The 18,149-nt window shown below is 36.9% G+C and overlaps 1 pseudogene across 3 annotated transcripts; it reads left to right on the top strand.

Moving 5' to 3' along the window:
• Positions 1–1,511: 1,511 nt before the first annotated feature.
• Positions 1,512–8,120, top strand: LOC149842438 (small ribosomal subunit protein mL103 (rPPR7) pseudogene; annotated as a pseudogene). 3 transcript variants are annotated; one of them, XR_016431073.1, is made up of 3 exons: positions 1,512–3,085; positions 5,449–5,538; positions 8,045–8,120. The product of XR_016431073.1 is annotated as a small ribosomal subunit protein mL103 (rPPR7) pseudogene, transcript variant X3 (transcript). The 3 variants fall into 3 exon arrangements; XR_016431072.1 differs by having other exon boundaries at positions 8,039–8,104; XR_016431071.1 differs by lacking the exon at positions 8,045–8,120 and adding an exon at positions 6,573–6,705.
• The last annotated feature ends 10,029 nt before the right edge of the window (positions 8,121–18,149 follow it).

Genomic DNA, 18,149 nt, shown 5'->3' with positions numbered 1-18,149 from the left:
AGAGAGTTGAGGATGAGATGAGAGAAATGAGAAAGGGTTTGGGTTTATATAGGCCCTAGTCCTAAGCCACCCATAAAGGGATTTTAAGATACCTAAACAACTAGTTTTAATGGGCCATAGTTGGCCAAAATAGCCAGCCATAAAGGTCCAAACCATTACGTAAAGAGGAGCGTCAAAAAGGGCCAAAATTGACCCTGTAAGGTTTAAGATTGACCAAGATGGGTTCAGATCAAACCATTAAAAGATAAGGGCATTTTTTTTACCATTTTGAACCTTTAATGCTCATGTAAAAACATTGGATAGGGTCCCAATAGATTCAGATAAGATCTAGAAAGATCTGAATAGGATTCAATGATAAATCAAAGTCCATAAATAGGCTGGTCAAAGTCGGCTTTAGATTTATGGTTTAAATTCATCTCAAGTACTAAATTCAAAGGCCAAACCCAAACTCAAGACCCAAGATCCAAATCTTAGTTCAAAGTCTAAGGTAAAGAGTCAAGATCAAGATCAAAGATTTAAGGTCCAAGAATAAAGAGATGCACATGCCCAAGATCTAATATCTTTTAAGGCACTACCCCTCTATATAAGGACAAGATATTTTTTAAAATCCTTCAATGTGAGACTACATTTTTGTAGAGAACCCAACACCTATAAACTTAGAAAAAAATAAGAAATAGATTGAAAATTATAGGGATAGTTTTGAGCCAAAATTTAACAATTCTTCGTTGATCAAAACCATAAAAAGAGATTATAGAGGTTGAAAATTCAGTAATAAGTGAATGCATCTTTTGTGTTTGAACCTCTCCAGGTTAGTGTTACTTAGTTTTAGTTAGTTTGGGATCTCAATACCGTCTGATACTAATTATTACCTTTTTTTTTTTTTGAACCCCTTAAAATCTCAAGACCAGCCGTCATCAGTCATCTCAGAGGAGATTTTAATGAGTTAAAAAAACAGAGGGTAACAACTGGTATAAGAGCTAATGCTACATCACAAGTTTTGTTTATTTGGTATGGGTTACTTATAAAAATGTCACTGGGTTGAGCGGACATCACGAATTTTAAACCCATGGGGAGTGTTCGGGTTGCAAGCTGAATGTATTCTCTGGTGGGCAGCCAACTAAAGGTAGGGATGTCAATGGGCCCCGATGTAACCCGACATTAGGCCGAATCTGATTAGTCAAGTTCTGCAGTAAAATCTGGATCTGATTATAAATCGGATTTGGGTTCGGTGTTGAGTTTTTCGTTAAAATGCTACCCAAATCTAATTGAAATCAATTAAGTGTAAATATAGGGTTTTAAGCTAGTCGATTCCGAATTCGGTTTTGATTTTTTTCATCCAACCCCGAATTCGAATAGGTAGGATCCGATTCAATTTTAGCTTTTTTCATCAGAATCCGATCCGATGACATCGCCAGCCAATGGGCTTTTGCGTAGAAGGAGGAAAAAAAATAGAATACCCCAAACCATAAACCCTAGTGACAAGATTCCACAAACTCCCGTCCCGCCCGTCATCAGAAAAAACGCCGGAGTAAGACCCTCCTAAGATGGCTTCGATCTTCCTCCGACGCCGTTGCCTCCTCAATTTCCACCGCCATTTCTGCTCACCACCACTGCCGTCGCCCTTCTCGGCCTCCTCGCTTCGGACCAAGATCAAGTCCGAGCGGAACCCCGACGCCATCCTCCGCCTGATCAGCCCCCTGGCTGAGAGCCCCTCGGCCACCGCCTCCGTCGCCGGCCGGCAGGCCCGAGACATCGCCGTGCGGCGCCTCGCAAAGTTCCACCGCTCCTCCGACGTCGAATCCCTCCTGGAAGGCCTGAAGAAGCACCACCCACAAACGGAAAACCCCGAGTCCTTCCTCTCCAGTCTCATCGTCTCCTACGGCAAGGCCGGGATGGCCGACCACGCCGTCCAGTCCTTCGACGAGCTGGAGGGGCTCGGCGTCCGCCCCTCCCGCGCCTCCTTCAACGCCCTCCTCGCCGCCTGCGTCCAGGCGAAGCGATTCGACAAGGTGCCGGAGCTCTTCCGCGACGTCGGCTCCCGCTACCCCGAGATCGCCCCGGACAAGGTCTCCTACGGCGTCCTCGCGAAGGCCCTCTGCGAGATGGGATCGCCGGAGAAGGCGTACGAGCTCCTGAAGGAAATGGAGGACAAGGACATCGAGATCACCGTGGTTACCTACACAGCGATCCTCGACGGATTCTACAAGAAGAAGAACGAGAAGATGGGCGACAAAATTTGGGATCTGATGCGCGAAAAAGGCGGTTCTTTGATCGATTCCACGGCATATAACGCCAAAATCGTGAATGTCGCCTACCACGGTACGCCGGAGCAGATTCTGGAGTTGTTTGATGAGATGGGTCGTCTTGGAATGAAGCCTAATACTGTTAGCTACAATTTCCTTCTGACTTGTTACTGCAATAATGAGAGGTATGAGGAGGTGAAGAAGGTTTATAGGCAGATGAGAGGAAAGGGGTGTGCCCCAAATGCTGCTACGTTTAGGACGCTGGTGTTCTATTTGTCAAAGGTTGGTGATCTGGGGTCTGCCCTGGAGGTCTGTAAGGAGAGCTTCAAGCGGAACAAGATTCCTGACTTTGGGACCATGAAGGTCTTGGTGGAAGGGTTGGCGAAGGCGTCGATGGAGGCCGACGCGAAATGGGTGATCGCGGAGATGAAGAAGAGGTACCATGATTCTTTCCTCAACGCATGGAGGAAGCTTGAGGTTGCTCTTGGTTTGGTGGAAGGTGAAGAAGGACCAGCAGATGTGGCCTCTGCCTAGTGGGACTTTTGTGGGGATCTTGATGTTTGTTTTGTTATAAGAATGGGGCAGACCAAGAAGGTAATTTTGATCCTCTGTGGGTTTGGAAGGGGGAGTCATCATAGGTTTGGCAAAATGATTTCATCACTATGGCTTTCACATCCTACACCGGTGATCTGCTAGTGTGAGATTGTAACCCATCATGGGTAAGAAGTAGAGCTCAAATTCTGAAATGCTAGCATCCATGAAGGTACTGCATAAGATGTGGTTCCTAGCGTATTTTTATTTAAAAAATCAACAACCCAAGTTTCTGGGTGCTCTTCATGCAGGTAAATTTTCTGTTCTCTGTGGATGTTAACCTTTGAATGTGCCAATCTTTCTTTGTGTTATGGTATTCACTATTCACAGTTACATCATAGTGATAATAATGATTGCACCATCTGGGTTTCTGATTTTAAAGTATTTAGCGTTTGTGAATTAAAACTTGTCAGCAGAAAGAAATCAATCTTGTGAACAAGAGTCAAGCAAGTGGTTCTATCTTCTCCCAGATATGGTTATCAAAATCTTTTTCAAAAATAGAACCACTTGCTATGCATAGCAGATTGACAATAAATCTGTTCCTCCTTTATATCACTATACAACTTAATCTTTCTCGAAAAAAGTGCCCATGAGAGCATGTCTAATATATGTTTCCATTGCAATCACCATCTGTGTTTATGCCTGACGAAATTAATGTACAAGAATCCGTCGAGTCATCAATGGTGAAGTTATATGTTACGTTATATGTTTTTATGCAAATAATTCCATGCAAGTATAGAAATCTGACTTCTTCTTTGAAAGAACAGTGTGTTGAGAAAGCAACCAAGGATTAAACTGCTATATACATTTGCACGGCATGGCTTTGATCTTGGTGGCTCTTCCAAGGACACCAACATATTTTTTGGATAGTGATTCTAACCTTATTTGATACCACTGGCTGATTAACGGAAATGTATGTTGAAGAATGATTTATCCGACAAATGCTTCCTCCAAACAATGATGTTTAAGACTCTCTTCAGGAGACTTGAATTGGAGGCTATCTCACATGGTGCGAGTGCGGCACTTTCAAAAAACTTGGGTTGCGGGTGTGAGGCAATATATATATATATATATATATATATATATATATATATATATATATATATATATATATATATAAAATTTGTGCAGGCGAGGGGTCAAGCCCCCTCCCTGCACCCTCTCTGTGGAGGGGAGGGGTTGAGCTGATGAGTTGTGAAGCCTGATTCAGAGTTTTTGCCCTTGCAGAAAAGGGGATCTGGGGGCTCCCCCGGCACGGGTCTTGCCTCGCGTTCAGCGAGAGGGGGCCGCGCCCCCCAAAAGAAATTTTTTTAATATAAAAATTGGATACAAATGACCTTGGGTGCAGTCAACGCACCCAGGATCGGGTTGACCACACCGGGTGCCACACCCGCACGCGCACCCACATCGATGAGGGTACAGCACCCGGTTTGCCGAGTCCCTGTGACATAGATTGGAGGTGTTTTGCAGTTTTCCTAACAACCTCTGTTGTCTGGGAGTTTGCCCAAAACCCTCTCTTGTTTCGAATCTGTGGTGTTGCCAAAACACTGCGGGGTTGGAAATTGGCAGCGCTAACATCACATCTCAACACTGTTCACAAGCGGATTTTTGGTAACTCCATCCCCAGCACCATGTTTTGGTAGGACCACATTTTAACAGCACAGTGAATGATGCTTCCATCTCCAATTCAAGGCTTCCAAACAAAGGCTAAAGCCCATTGGGAAGTAGAATAACGTAATTAAAAAAAACAGCATTTTCCTTGCAAAATTTATCCATCAGGTGCAATCAGTGTTGTGAGAGGCGTATGCCTCAGTACTTGAAGCGTACGCCTCACAGGCGAGGCGCACACTCAAGGTACTGAGGCGCACCCTCAGTACCTGAAGCGTTCTGGAATTGCTTTGAATACATAATTATCTAAAATAATTTCAAATATAACACTGTTTGGATTGCCCTCATTATGATTTGAGCTAAATGTTTGATGCAAGTTTCAATAGCATTAATAGCTCCCGATTAATTGCGTGGTGGTAAACCACTAAAAATCTTGCATTATTATAACTAACTTAAATTTACATATACCTGTATATAAGTAAGAGATGTGCGCAAAAGTGCATTGCTGAAAAACTATAGTTTCATGATAGTTCTATTGCATGTATGCATTTGATATGTCCAAGAAAAAAATATTTATCTGCATCACTAAGATTTTTTTTTGTTTAGGCCGTTTTTGATGGAAACAAATTCAAGGTTATAATTTAAAAAAATTGGGAGCTATTTATTTTTCAAGTCCTTCAAAAACCTTATATTTACTAAATCAACCATCAAACAAACTCATATATGTATATAACAAACTCATATATGTATATTTATATTAAAAAACCATTTACCAGTGCTATTTTATTAATATTATATATTTTATTATTTTGATCATGAAGCTTACGCTTCAACGCCTCGCTTCATAACATGCTCAATGCCTCGCTTCGCCTCATCGCATTTAACAACCTTGGGTGCAATAACCATATAATCACAATACTTTCTGTTTTTCAAGAGTGGAATTGCTTTCCTAAGTCACACAAATGTTTTCCTCAATTGTTGATGGATATGTAGAACTCTTTTGTAGGTGTTATTTGTAAGGCTCCGTGGTGGACCAACTTTGGACCCGTGTTCCTGACAAAGAAGGGTTTTCTACCCTTGCTCAACATTCAAGAAGGTAAATTTTGTATTTAGAAGTGGCATGATACTCACACATCATTTGCAAAGATCCAGTCAGCTTAGCTATTTCTACTTTTCAAGGATGCTTGATTCTCATATAGTACTAAACTAAGAATCTTCTTAGCCAAAATCCAATGAAAACTTGAGTCAGCTGAGACTTTGTGAATCCAAAACCAAATTTACAATAATCTAATGTCGTTTTAATTGGATGAGTTTCTGATTTGATGAGCTTAGATTTGATCAGGTTGATTAGGATATAGAGATGATATTGCTATCAATCTTGCCTTAATCTTAGCACTATCTTAATTGTCAAACACAATATACTGCTGATATGTTGAAGCCTAGTTTGTTATCTCCACTTTTTCTATTATTCCTAGTACCACTCATTTCCTCCATGACTGGGAAGTTAGGCTTGTTCAGGCCACTGATTCACTACTATTAAAAATTTGGTTTCAGTGGAGAGCAATCCATGATCATGCACAATCCATTGTTTCCATGAAGGATAACCTTCTGCAGAACAATTTGGTTCCTACTGCCACATCTCCAGAAAAAAAAAAAGAATGCAGAGGCACAAGTTGTCAAGAGGGTAGAATTCATACTTACACGCATAGGTCTGTAGCTGCCCTCTGCTCACATATTTGATAGAAGGGATGTGATGTGCCTAATGGGACTACAGTTCAGGGCTGCATTTAGGGATGTAAAGAGGTTGGATTTGATTCAGATATAAGCTTTACTGAATCTTACCTAATTGGATTCTGACTAAATGGATCGGAGTCAAATTCAAATTCAGATTCAGATAGAAAGTGGCGTGACTGAACATCCAGTTTACTTGTTCCTTATCACCTTCCTGCAGTTACACGGTGTGCATGTGCCTATTGTGCTGCTTCCAAATCCCATCTTCCTCCTAGAGCCACCACCAAAAAAACCATCTTTGTTCTTTCCCTAGGAAACAAATCAACCACCACACTTCTCGGGATTAATGGGGAAGGGGATGTTGTGGCGCTATCCATGACTTGCTTCTCCTCGTTGCAGGTGGCGAGAGAGTTGAAGGAGAAGCGGTTGGGCCTCCAACTGCTACAGTTGCTACATGGAACCCTTGCTACAGGAGGTGGTGATGCTTCGTGAGGGAGGGGAGTTGGTTGTTGTTTTTTTTTGAAAAATGTGCATATTGTACAACAAATTTGATGCATTTCTCAAAAAACTTTATAATTTGCCCAATGACCAATTTTGCAGGTTTTTGACCCTTTTACCCTTGAAACTTGCATAACTTCTTGATTTTCACGTGTTACATACATCGTAATGCTCTCTTGAACTTGCTAAATCTCACTAAAATATTTTTGCAGGAATTACGTATTTCATATAAATAGTACAAAAATTATGATACTTTTAAAAATTCTTTTTGAATTTTCTTTAAGAATTTTGCGTTGGTGGTTGCGAAAGTTTGCTTATGGATGCGAAATTCATCTTTTATAGAATTCATGGATTTTCGCATGTGAAGTTTCATTTTAGCGTGTGAATTTGTGTGTGTATATAGGTGATTAGAGCGTGAATTTAGTCAAGAGTTTTGCATTGGTTGTTGCAAAAGTCTATTTTCAATGTAGAATTCATGAAAAGTTTATTGAATTCACAAGCTTTCACATGTTGTCGACTTTAAGCGATAGTGAGATTTCATTTTAGCGTGTGAATTTATTTGTATATGTAGGCAATTAGAGCATGAATTTTGTCGAGAGTTTCATGTTGGTGGTTGAGAAAGTCTGCCCCTCGATGCAAAATTCATAAAATGTTTACGGAATTCATGGATTTTCTCATGTTGTCAACTTTAAGTGATGCAAGATTCCATTTTGGTATGTATATAAGGGATTAAAGTGTGAATTAAGTCAAGAGTTTCGTGTTGGTGGTTGCAAAATTTTTGAAATGTTTGTCAAATCGCCTAGTTTCACATCAAGTGATGCAAAAAAATTTTTTTTGATTTATGGATTTTCGTACGGCCATAGTATATAAATGCAAAACTAAGGTTTCACAGAAATTGAGGTTTTTATGGTATTCAATCTGTAAGAAATTATGACCATTTTTTTAGAGCCAAGCATCGACGATGAGAAGATCAGCAACACTTCATCAATGAAAATCATCGACAACGAGTTGTTTTAGTAAGCGCATCTTATAGTATCTGTGGGATAGGAAACCAAAAGTCTATAAGTTGTTCATGAGTGCTACAGTTGATCATCTGAAAACTTGTTCTCATCATATAGAATGTGAACGATGATAACGTAGAATCGATTGGGGGTTTGTGGCTTTAACAAACTATGATAGTCGAATAAATGTATTGGACGATGATGATGTAGAATTGATGGTATATTATATTTTCTCTCTATCAACACAGGGTTGATGTATCTCACAGTCAGCGTTTGATCACATGGTATGGGTAGAATAAAAAAATCAATAGAACAACAAAAAGTGCATAATCAATGCTGACTTATTGTGTTTTCTTTTCATCAAAGATGCAGTGATATGCAACATTTTGGAGGCCCAAGATATGCAAGTACCTCTGCAATACTTTGTTTTCTCTCCTATCAAAGAGGCACTGAGAAGGAGCATTCTTGTAAAAGAATGAAATAATTGCAATATATGAGCGACTTCATTTTGTGAAAGAATGGAATGAATGCAATGTATTGCCATTCATTTATTTTATGAAAGAATGTCATGAATACAATATATGACTGACTTTATTTTGTAAAAGAGTTGATGAATGCAATGTATGAACCACTTCATTTTATGAAATAATGGAATGAATACAATGTATGAATATCTTCATTTTGTAAAATAATGGAATGCATGCTATGAGCGACTTCATTTTGTGAAATAATAGATTTAGTATCATGTATGAGCAACTTCATTTTGTTAAAACATTGAATGAATGCAATGCATGAGCAACTTCATTTTTTCAAAAAGAAAAAAATTTTGCATGTAAACATACGAGTTTTCTTCAAAATAAGCGAATTTTATCTTTATGTGCGAATTTCACAAAAAAAATGAAAATTTCACATGTATACAAAACATATCACATGTATATAAAACAGTGAATACCTCATATATTCTATATTAACAATAAAAAATATGAATATAATCTTAGAATGAATAAAAACTTGAATGTCATTTGGATATAAAGTTTATTGATAGTTGTATTTATGTAGGACCCAAATTTTACTAAAATGCCCCAAAACCCTAGGTCTTAGCATATTGTATGTCGTCCTTCTGTTCAGGCCATCGTCCCTCTATCCTTCCTGTCCAGGCCATCGTCCCCCTGTCCTTCCTATCGAGTCATATCCTAAGCATCCTGAATATAGAGTTGTGTTGTCCCTGTCTTGGATAGCGACACAACTCTATCCCTTTTTGTTCTGGATGTTAGGCTCATCCCAAAGTTGGATGACTACTATCTTTGGTGTCTCCCAAGATGGATGATAGTTGTCCCCCATATTGGACAACAATTGTCATTGACGTCCCATAAGTTGGACGACAACTATCCCTGTCGTCCCCCGGGTTGAACTGGAGAGCATGTGATGCCTCAAAATTTTACCAAAACTTTTAAAAAAAAAATTTAAATATCAACATCAGAAAATGATTTAAATATTGAGTCTGGATTTGATAATTTTGAGTGAGCCACAAGAGTGAAATAACACAAAGCTACTATCAGAGTGAAAACCAAAATATTATTTACATCATTTCTGACAAAAAGTATAAAATGTTCAAAACTTGGGAACACAAAATATTATGAACCAAAAAGTCCCAGGCTGGGCCCTAGATCCTCTGGAGAGTGGTAGTCCTCAATATCACTCCTGCTTTGCTACATTCAATGTCTTGTACCTGAACAAAACTCATTAAAGGGTCACACTTCTAACAGTATGGTAAGTTTATACCAATTTCGATAATTCAGAATATTAAACATATACAATCAATTCAGTTAGAGCACTTTTATTGAAAAGTAAGACAAAATACAAAACATAATTGTTTGCATAATTAGGGCATATTTTTATTTCAGATTGTGATTTAAAAGGACTTTGTTTCAATAATTAACCATCCACCCTTGTACGTGGGGGAAGATCATCACAGACAACTAAGGCATTTTAGGGGTGTATTATTCTCAGATGTTTTAAACCCGGGTACCTGACTGTAGCAGACCTAAAGCGGTTTGTCGGTGATTGGGAGAATTACTGCTAAGACAAAACAGAAAGTATGATCCATCTTGGATTACTGTAGCAGTTGGAGATCTATCACCTAGGACATGTAAATAGCCTCAACCTTCGTAGACCTACAAGTGAGTGGAGGCTACTGGGATGCCTCGCTCTAAAAAATCATAACAGAATCACTCGAGGTTGTACCATCTACCTTCTCCAAGGTAGATATCAGAACAAAATGGGTCAGAAGGGTTATCTTTATTACATGAATTATTTTAAGTGTCTTACACTGTGTAGGCCAGAATGAGGTTCAATAACCTAAGTACCCATTTTTAGGATAATAACTAGAGTCTTGTATGTGTATCCAACCCAATCAGAGCTCTCTGTATAAGTGCAATTTGCCAATGTGGCGGATCAATATCTTAAGTTTTGTGTGTAGGCATGTTTTATTTATCAGATAGTGTTTTGTTTCGCACTGTGAAAGTTAATTTATTTCAAGCTTGCATACAAGCCAATCCCACAATAGAAGTATGCTCTACACTCTATTGTGTACTTTTGACACCAGAAAGGTTTCTCAGACCCTTAGACTCTTTTGGTTCACAACAATCTTCTTTCTATTTGGTGTATATTGTTTTATTGTCACTAGGCTTCTATAAACCCAGAGCTCCATTTTTTAGCTAAGAAAAGTTGCACATTGTTTCGTACATGCTTCAAATATTTTATTTTCGAAATGTGAGTAAGCGAAAAGTATTATTTTATTCAAAATATAATGCATGCATCTTTATAATTTTTTATTCAGAGTATGATGCATACTAAAACTACTATTTTATTTGAAACATAATGCATATGCTTATATTCTTTTATTCATAGAATGATTTGTATCAAAACTATTATTTTATTAAGATTATATATATATTATTTTATTTAGAAAGGTGTAAACAAAAACTATTATTTTATTTAAAAGGGTGTATGCAAAAACTATTTTTTTATTCAGAAAGGTATAAGCAATAACTATTATTTTATTCATATGCAATAACCTTGTCGTACTGCATTAGTACGCAACCCAGACATGTTCCTTATGTGTTGGTGTAGACAACAAATCCACCTTTACCCGAAGGTAAGGTCAATACTAGGGCAGTGGTAAGTTTCTTTTTCAGAGACTGAAAACCTTCTTCACATTTATTATCACATTCGAACTTGACCCCTTTTCTTAATAACTTGGTCATTGGTGATGCAATACAAGATAAATCCTGAATAAACTTTATATAATATCCAACAAGACCAAGAAAACTTCAAATGTTCAAAACATTCTTTGGTTGCTTCCATTCCAGAACTACTTCCACCTATTATGATACCCGAAATTCACTTAAAGATCTGATTTAAAAGTTTGCATTAGGAATCTAAATATGCGATTTATAAATGAGATCATTACCTTAGTGGGATCCACAAATACTGTCCTTTGAGATTATGTGTCTCAAGAACATGACTTTCTTAAGTCAGAATTCACACTTTGAGAATTCAGCATAAAGGCGTTCTTCTCTCAGAATTTCTAGAACAATCCTCAAGTGCTTGCAATATTGTATCATACTTTCTAAATATACCAAAATATCATCTATGAAGATGATAACAAAGGAGTCTACAAAAGGTCTGAATATTCTATTCATCAAATCCATGAGCTATTAGCGCATTTGTGAGTCCAAAAGGCATAACTATGAACTCATAATGCTTGTACCTCATCCGAAAAGATATTTTTGGAACATCATCCTCCTTGATTCTTGACTGATGATATCCAGTTCTCAGATCAATCTTTGAAAACACTGGCTTTCTGCAGTTGATTGAATACTTGTTCTTAATTGTGGCCTCGTTGAGCAGCCTATAATCAATGCATCATTGTAATGATTCATCTTTCTTCTTTAAAAATAGCATAGGTGCTCCCTAGGGTGATACACTAGGCTTGATGAAACCTAACTTCATAAGTTCTTGCAACTTCTTTTTCAATTGCTTCAGTTCTATGGGCGCCATCCTATAGAGTGCTTTGGATATTGGAGCGGTTTCAGGCAATAGCTCGATACTAAACTCAACCTAGTAGTGTGGAGGGAGTCCAAACAACTTTTCTGAAAAAAAATATTTGGAAACTCCTGAACCACGTCTAAACTTTCAAGTGAAACCGCCGTTGGGTCTGTCAAAGCAATGCTGATAAAAAATGATGCGTAACCTTTCTTTAAATATCTCTAGGCCTTTATCGATGATATTACACACATCTTCAAGGTAGGTCTAGATAATCGGAACTCTACCCTGAAAAGTTCAGGTTGAGACAATACTACATTTTCTTCATGACATAATACCTTAGCGTGATACTTATAAAGCTAATTCATACCCAATATGACATTATACTCAGTCATACTGAGTAGAATTATGTTGGCGGGCAAACACTACTCATCTAATACTATGTCAATGTTGGGTACATAATTTATGCATATTTTTCTATCTTCCAAAGGGGTGTATACTTCTAAATCATGACTAAGAGATTTAGTGGGTACACAACATTTTATAGAATTCTATAGAAATAAATGAATGTATAGCACCATAATAAAATAAAGCCAATATTGCTCGGTTAGTGACTAGGATGGTACTTTGCACCAGGTTGCCTTTGGTGAGTTATTCAGTTGTGACAATATAAATGCGGATAGTTGCTGCTTGCTTTTATGGATGTTGTTGCGGTTGAAGTTGTTGTTGGGGCTTGGATCTTCCAGCACCCTTTCTTTGACTGTCCGCCATCTTTTTGTTGTAATCCTTGATATAGTGGCTGCCACAATATAAGCAACCACTAGTCTCTCGATAAAAAGGTCTACCAAGATGGCTATGATTACAAGTGCGACAAAGCTCGATCGACTATTGTTGTTATAGTTCTTGCGGCAAAGGTCAGTTTTGCTGCCTCTGCCTCTTGGCAGGAGGGCCAGACTTCTTATCCTCAAATTTCTTCTTGGGCCAGCTCTTCTGGCCCTCGAATAAGGATTTAGATCGACGAGACTATTGTTTTTGTAACTCTTCCCAGTCATCCTAAAGTATCGTGACCAGCTCTTCTAGCCCCCAAATGGGGGTTTAGATCGACGAGATTGTTGTTTCTGGCCCACGAGTGAGAACTTTAATTTGGAGGGCCGGTTTTAAACCTCGGGCAAACCTTATTGCATTGTCTTCCTCAATGGTGAATACCTGGGTACAATATTTTTTCAAGTTTCGAAACTTCGTAATATACTCTGTCAAACTTAGTCCCCTTGTAGCTCGAGGAACTCCCACATCTTGCAGCTCTTCTCGTGCTTAGGAAAATATGTGGCATAGAAGACCGCAATGAATTAATCTCGTAGTATTGGCTCGTTGTTGAACTTAATTTCTAAGGTGATTGACCACCAATGTCCACATCATCTCGTAAATGATGGGCCCTGAAATTTACCTTCCTATCTTCGGGGACGACCAGTACTCGAAAAGCCTTCTCAATTACTCATATCCATGCTTTGGTGGCCTCGGGATCAGTCTTTCTAGAAAAGGTTGGGGGACCCAACTTCCGAAATGTTTTCATAAGTCACTATTCCAAGGTTATGGCATGCCTCTGGAGCCTGCTGCATCTAGCCTATGATTGTGGTAGCCAAATTATTAAGGGTCTCCATGAGGAACCCTTTTAGATTGTCTCGCTCATTAGGCAGATCTTGATTTCTTCTTGTGTAGTGAATCATCCTTCGCATTAAAATGACCCAAGAATAAACAATAGATATTTGCGAGGCAATAACAAAATAACATTCATAATATCCACAACAGTTACAAAATTATTAGAAAGACTGGTTAACAGTACAAAAAAGGTCATCTAACTATTTAGAGTTCAACGGGCTGAATCCAAAACAACCCTTCCTATTTCTTCCTAAGGTATCCCCCTGAATTATATCATATACTTCTTTGCATTTCTCGTGCATCTTGGGATCGAAGATGGAGGATATCTAGGAATTGTCGTTGTGTATTTTGGAAAATTTATGGAGAATCAGATGAAGATACAACTGGATGATATTCAAGGGATACCAGTAATGGCGAATATGGAGGATAGTCAGAAGGAGCAGGTAACTTCGGATTATAAGCCGGTGAAGCCGGAGTATAGACAGGTGATGGAGGTGCCAAATCATCAGAGGAGTTTGAAGAAGTTTCTATCAACTCGAGAGGTGGTTGTTGGGAGTCATTATCAGGTAATGCCTCGGCAAAGAGGTCTTTATTTGCAAGGGGTGGACCATTAGTGTAAGAGGCCTTATTAGAGAGGATGTGACATGCTTGTTGTCTTCTGTCATGACAATGCTTGATTTGCCATTCATTGATGATATACCCCAATTACCCATAGAACTCATAGTCCATAGGACAAAGTTTCACTATGTGCACTTAGTGGCACTTATGACATTCACCCATTCGTGGGTTAGTATTCATATGAACCAATTCTTAAATTTGTTGTCTCATTTGATATGCTTTTGTTCGTTGTTGATTGATTGCCCCAGTCAAGGCGTTGATAGCCTCAATCATGTCATTGTAAGATATCTATTCAAAGAAAATATTAGTAGTAGACAACCTACTATTATTTTATATGCATAAAAATTTAAGCAAAAACTTATAGAGCAATGCTGGCAACATGACAGATCTTGGATCAGTCTTTTCGGACCAGGGCTCTGATACTAGCCCTGTGACACCCCAAAATTTAAAACCCAAATTTTTATCGATTTTTTTTATTTTTTTTAAATATTGACAACAGGAAACAATTTAATAGAATCTAGATTTGATAATTTCGAGTGAGCCATAGGGGTGAAATAATACAAAGCTACTATCAGAGTGAAAAACTAAAATATTTTTTATATCATTTTTGACAAAAAGTACAAAAGGTTCAAAACTTGGGAACACAAAATATTATGAACCAAAAAGTCCCAAGCTGGGCCGTAGATCCTCACGAGAGTGCTAGTCCTCAACATTGCTCCTGCTCGGTTGCATTCAATGTCCTGTACCTGAACAAAACCCATTAAAGGGTCACACTTCTAACGGTTTGGTAAGTTTATACAAATTTTGGTAATTCAGAATATTAAACATATGCAATCAATTCAGATAGAGCATTTTCATTGAAAAGTAAGATAGAATACAAAACAAAACTATTTGCATAATTAAGGTATATTTTTATTTTAGATCATGATTTAAAAGGTCTTTGTTTCAATAATTAACCCTGGTACGTGGGGGAAGACCATCACAGACAGCCAAGGCATTCCCGGGTGTATTATTCTCATATGTTTTAAACCTGGGTACCTGACTGTAGCTGACCCAAACTGGTTGGTCTGTGACTGAGAGAATCACCGCTAAGGTAAAACAAAAACTAGGATGCATCTTGGACTACTGTAGTAGTTGGGGATTTATCACCTAGGACACGTGGATAGCTTCAACCTCCGTAGACCTACGAGTGAGTAGAGATGCAACACCCTAAAATTTTAGAGAAAACTTTTTTTTTTAAAAACAACACTTTTTTTTTGTTAAACATTCTGGGCTGGTTAAAGTATAATCAATCATCATAACTAAATTAAATTATGAATATTAAGATTTAATTCAATCTAATTTAAAATACATATCAGAGTATTTTAATAACAATAATTATTTTTTCATCCGGAAAAGACTTGCTCTCGATGCCGCTTAAGCATTTCGCATCCGCTTCGTAGTTGCATATCATAATATATCTGAAACCCCATAAAATAGGTCAAACTCATGAAAGTCTGGTAAAAAATAACATACTTGCAATAAATGCATGATATCATAATACATTCATACCCTCATATATCAATCATGTAATACATATATTAGCAGACAATAAATATAAAATCATACTAGCAAGTCAATTTAATGTACATTCATTTATAGCAAGATTTGCATCAATACAATAAATTATGCACATTCATGAACATTTACAAAATGCATGAACATATACAAGATACATGAACTTACCATTTCAATGGTGTGAGTCCATGTATAAATAACTTTTTATCTTCACTTATTGTTTTCTTGCTTAAATGATGTGTTATGTTCTATCTATATGCAATTCAAAATCTTGTTTCACTTGTCAATATTTGTCTATGGGTACAACACAGACTCTCTCAGATGAAGGTACAACTCAGGTTTGTATTTTCAAACAATTGTAGCTTATTAACATGCGTGATGCCCCAACTGTACATACTCTGGCAAGGGAATATAATTTTATAGAGAAAGTTTTCAACTCTTGCAATCCTGATATATCAATTTTTTTTCATGAGTCTTACCTACCACACCACGAATAAATCACGGTAGTTCCTCCAATTACTGGTCCTATGGATGGGGGACAAAAACAACCTTTTTTGCTAAGCCAAATATCCCACAGAATCGTTAGTACCATGCTTACTCTCTCAATAAGCTCCAAGAGAATTAATTTTATTTTGATTTTTTAATTAATTCTCTTGTTAATTGTGCCAATACAAATATGCAACCACATTCAGGGTTCATATGCAATAATATTCATGGCATTTTATGTATGCTTTTGATTAGTCTCTACCACAAAATCAATATAATAATGCAATCATTATATATTTACATAGTCAATGTAGGCTAATCATTCATATTTATGCATGCCCGATTCAATCAATAATGAAATGCATTCAGTTAACATGCATATCAAACTAATATTTTATTTAAGCATCAACAAACATGCTACACAAAGTAAAATATAACCTGACGTCAACACATGCTATATTGTGCAGTTCGGATCCTTGTTAACCCGATTTTGAAAAACCCATCAAAAATCACATGAACCGAATTTAACTCTCATAATTTTACTGGGATTGACCCATCATCTTAGAAACACAGTCCAAGAAACAAAATTGTCAAATTCGTTGCAATAAAATAAAAAAAATCTGAGACTAGACCATATTTAGAAAAAATATCAGACAAATCATGTTAACTGCAGAAATTTAATCCAATTTGAGATTTTTTTTAAGATTTACAAAGACATCTTTTAACAAAATCTTTTTTACATAATCTTGTTATATATGTTACCTTTCACCCACAATTTATTTTGATTATTTTTTATTAGTGTTTTAGAGTTTTTAAAATCTTTGGTCGTAATAGGGCAGAAAACCTATGCTCTATTGCAATGGACGTTTCGGCCCCACAGAATGAAACAAGATTCTAAATTTAAGCCTTGGATATATAGAACACTTGAGTATTTTTATTTTTATTTATTGACTTTGTTTTCATTAGAGATATTGATTTTTTTCTAAAACTGGTCAAAACAAAAAACGATGACAAAATAACCAAGATTCAAACACATGTAAGATTTATTAAGCAAGAACAAGAATCATGGTAAAATTCATACAATCATGATTTTTGGATGCTCTAAATACATTTACAACATCATACAATACATCTTTGATCATATTTATGTTAATCTTATTAAAACATTAACATTCATAATCTAAGAATTATAAAACCTTCATGGAATATCTTAAATACAATTTCGTCTATGCAAGATTCATAACATAAAAACATGGAAACATGAATTATTTATACAATAACATGCTATGTAATCATGTTATACATGTCCTAATCTACCATATATGATCAAATTAACTTTCTTTATCATAAAACATGAAAACCCTAAAAAGTTTTTGACAAAAACCTTCTTTAAAATGATTTTTGTATATTTTTAATCAAAATCTATGCAAACGACATATTTGCAATATCAAGATCTATAGAAAAACACTTAAAAAACATGCATCTTTATTTATTATACATGTTGAATAATCTAATAAAATATAGATCTATCTACTCACTCAATTTTTGCTTTTGAGGGTTTTGAATAATCTTTTCCAAATCATTTTTTCAAAATCGATCTTCCAAACTATCGTTTTGGGTTTTTGAAATTTTTTTTCATGTAAATCTAATAGTCATAGATGTTCTAGGCATAGATTACATGTAGATTCAAGCCCTAGATAAAAAAGAGGGTATGCTAATGCATCCCAAAATCGAACATCATGAAAGTAGAGATTCTTTGCCGAAAACGTATTTTTCGCAACCATACCGTCACATTTTTCTCAATTTGCACCTTATTTCAGGGCTAGATTAGACCTTCACCAAGGTGGTTGTAAGTCTCTAATGGAGGTCTGGTCTCCCCTAATGGCTTGGAGGAAAAAGTAGATGTGAGGAAGAAGAGCGAAATCGATACACTTCAATTGGGAGAGAGAACTAACATTGTTATCTCTTCTCAAAAAGACCTCTATTTATAGATGGGCTTAGGCAAGAGTCTCATGTCTATTATAAAAGGTTAATATATATTAATTTTATTTATTAATAAAATAAGTAAATAAATTATGGGTTCTGACTTATTAAATTTCGAGATTAACTAATC

Source organism: Nuphar pumila, chromosome 3, assembly GCF_984573655.1.
Source record: "Nuphar pumila chromosome 3, dmNupPumi1.hap1.1, whole genome shotgun sequence".
Classification (NCBI taxonomy): domain Eukaryota; kingdom Viridiplantae; phylum Streptophyta; class Magnoliopsida; order Nymphaeales; family Nymphaeaceae; genus Nuphar; species Nuphar pumila.
This window is presented reverse-complemented; position numbering and strand designations above follow the sequence as displayed.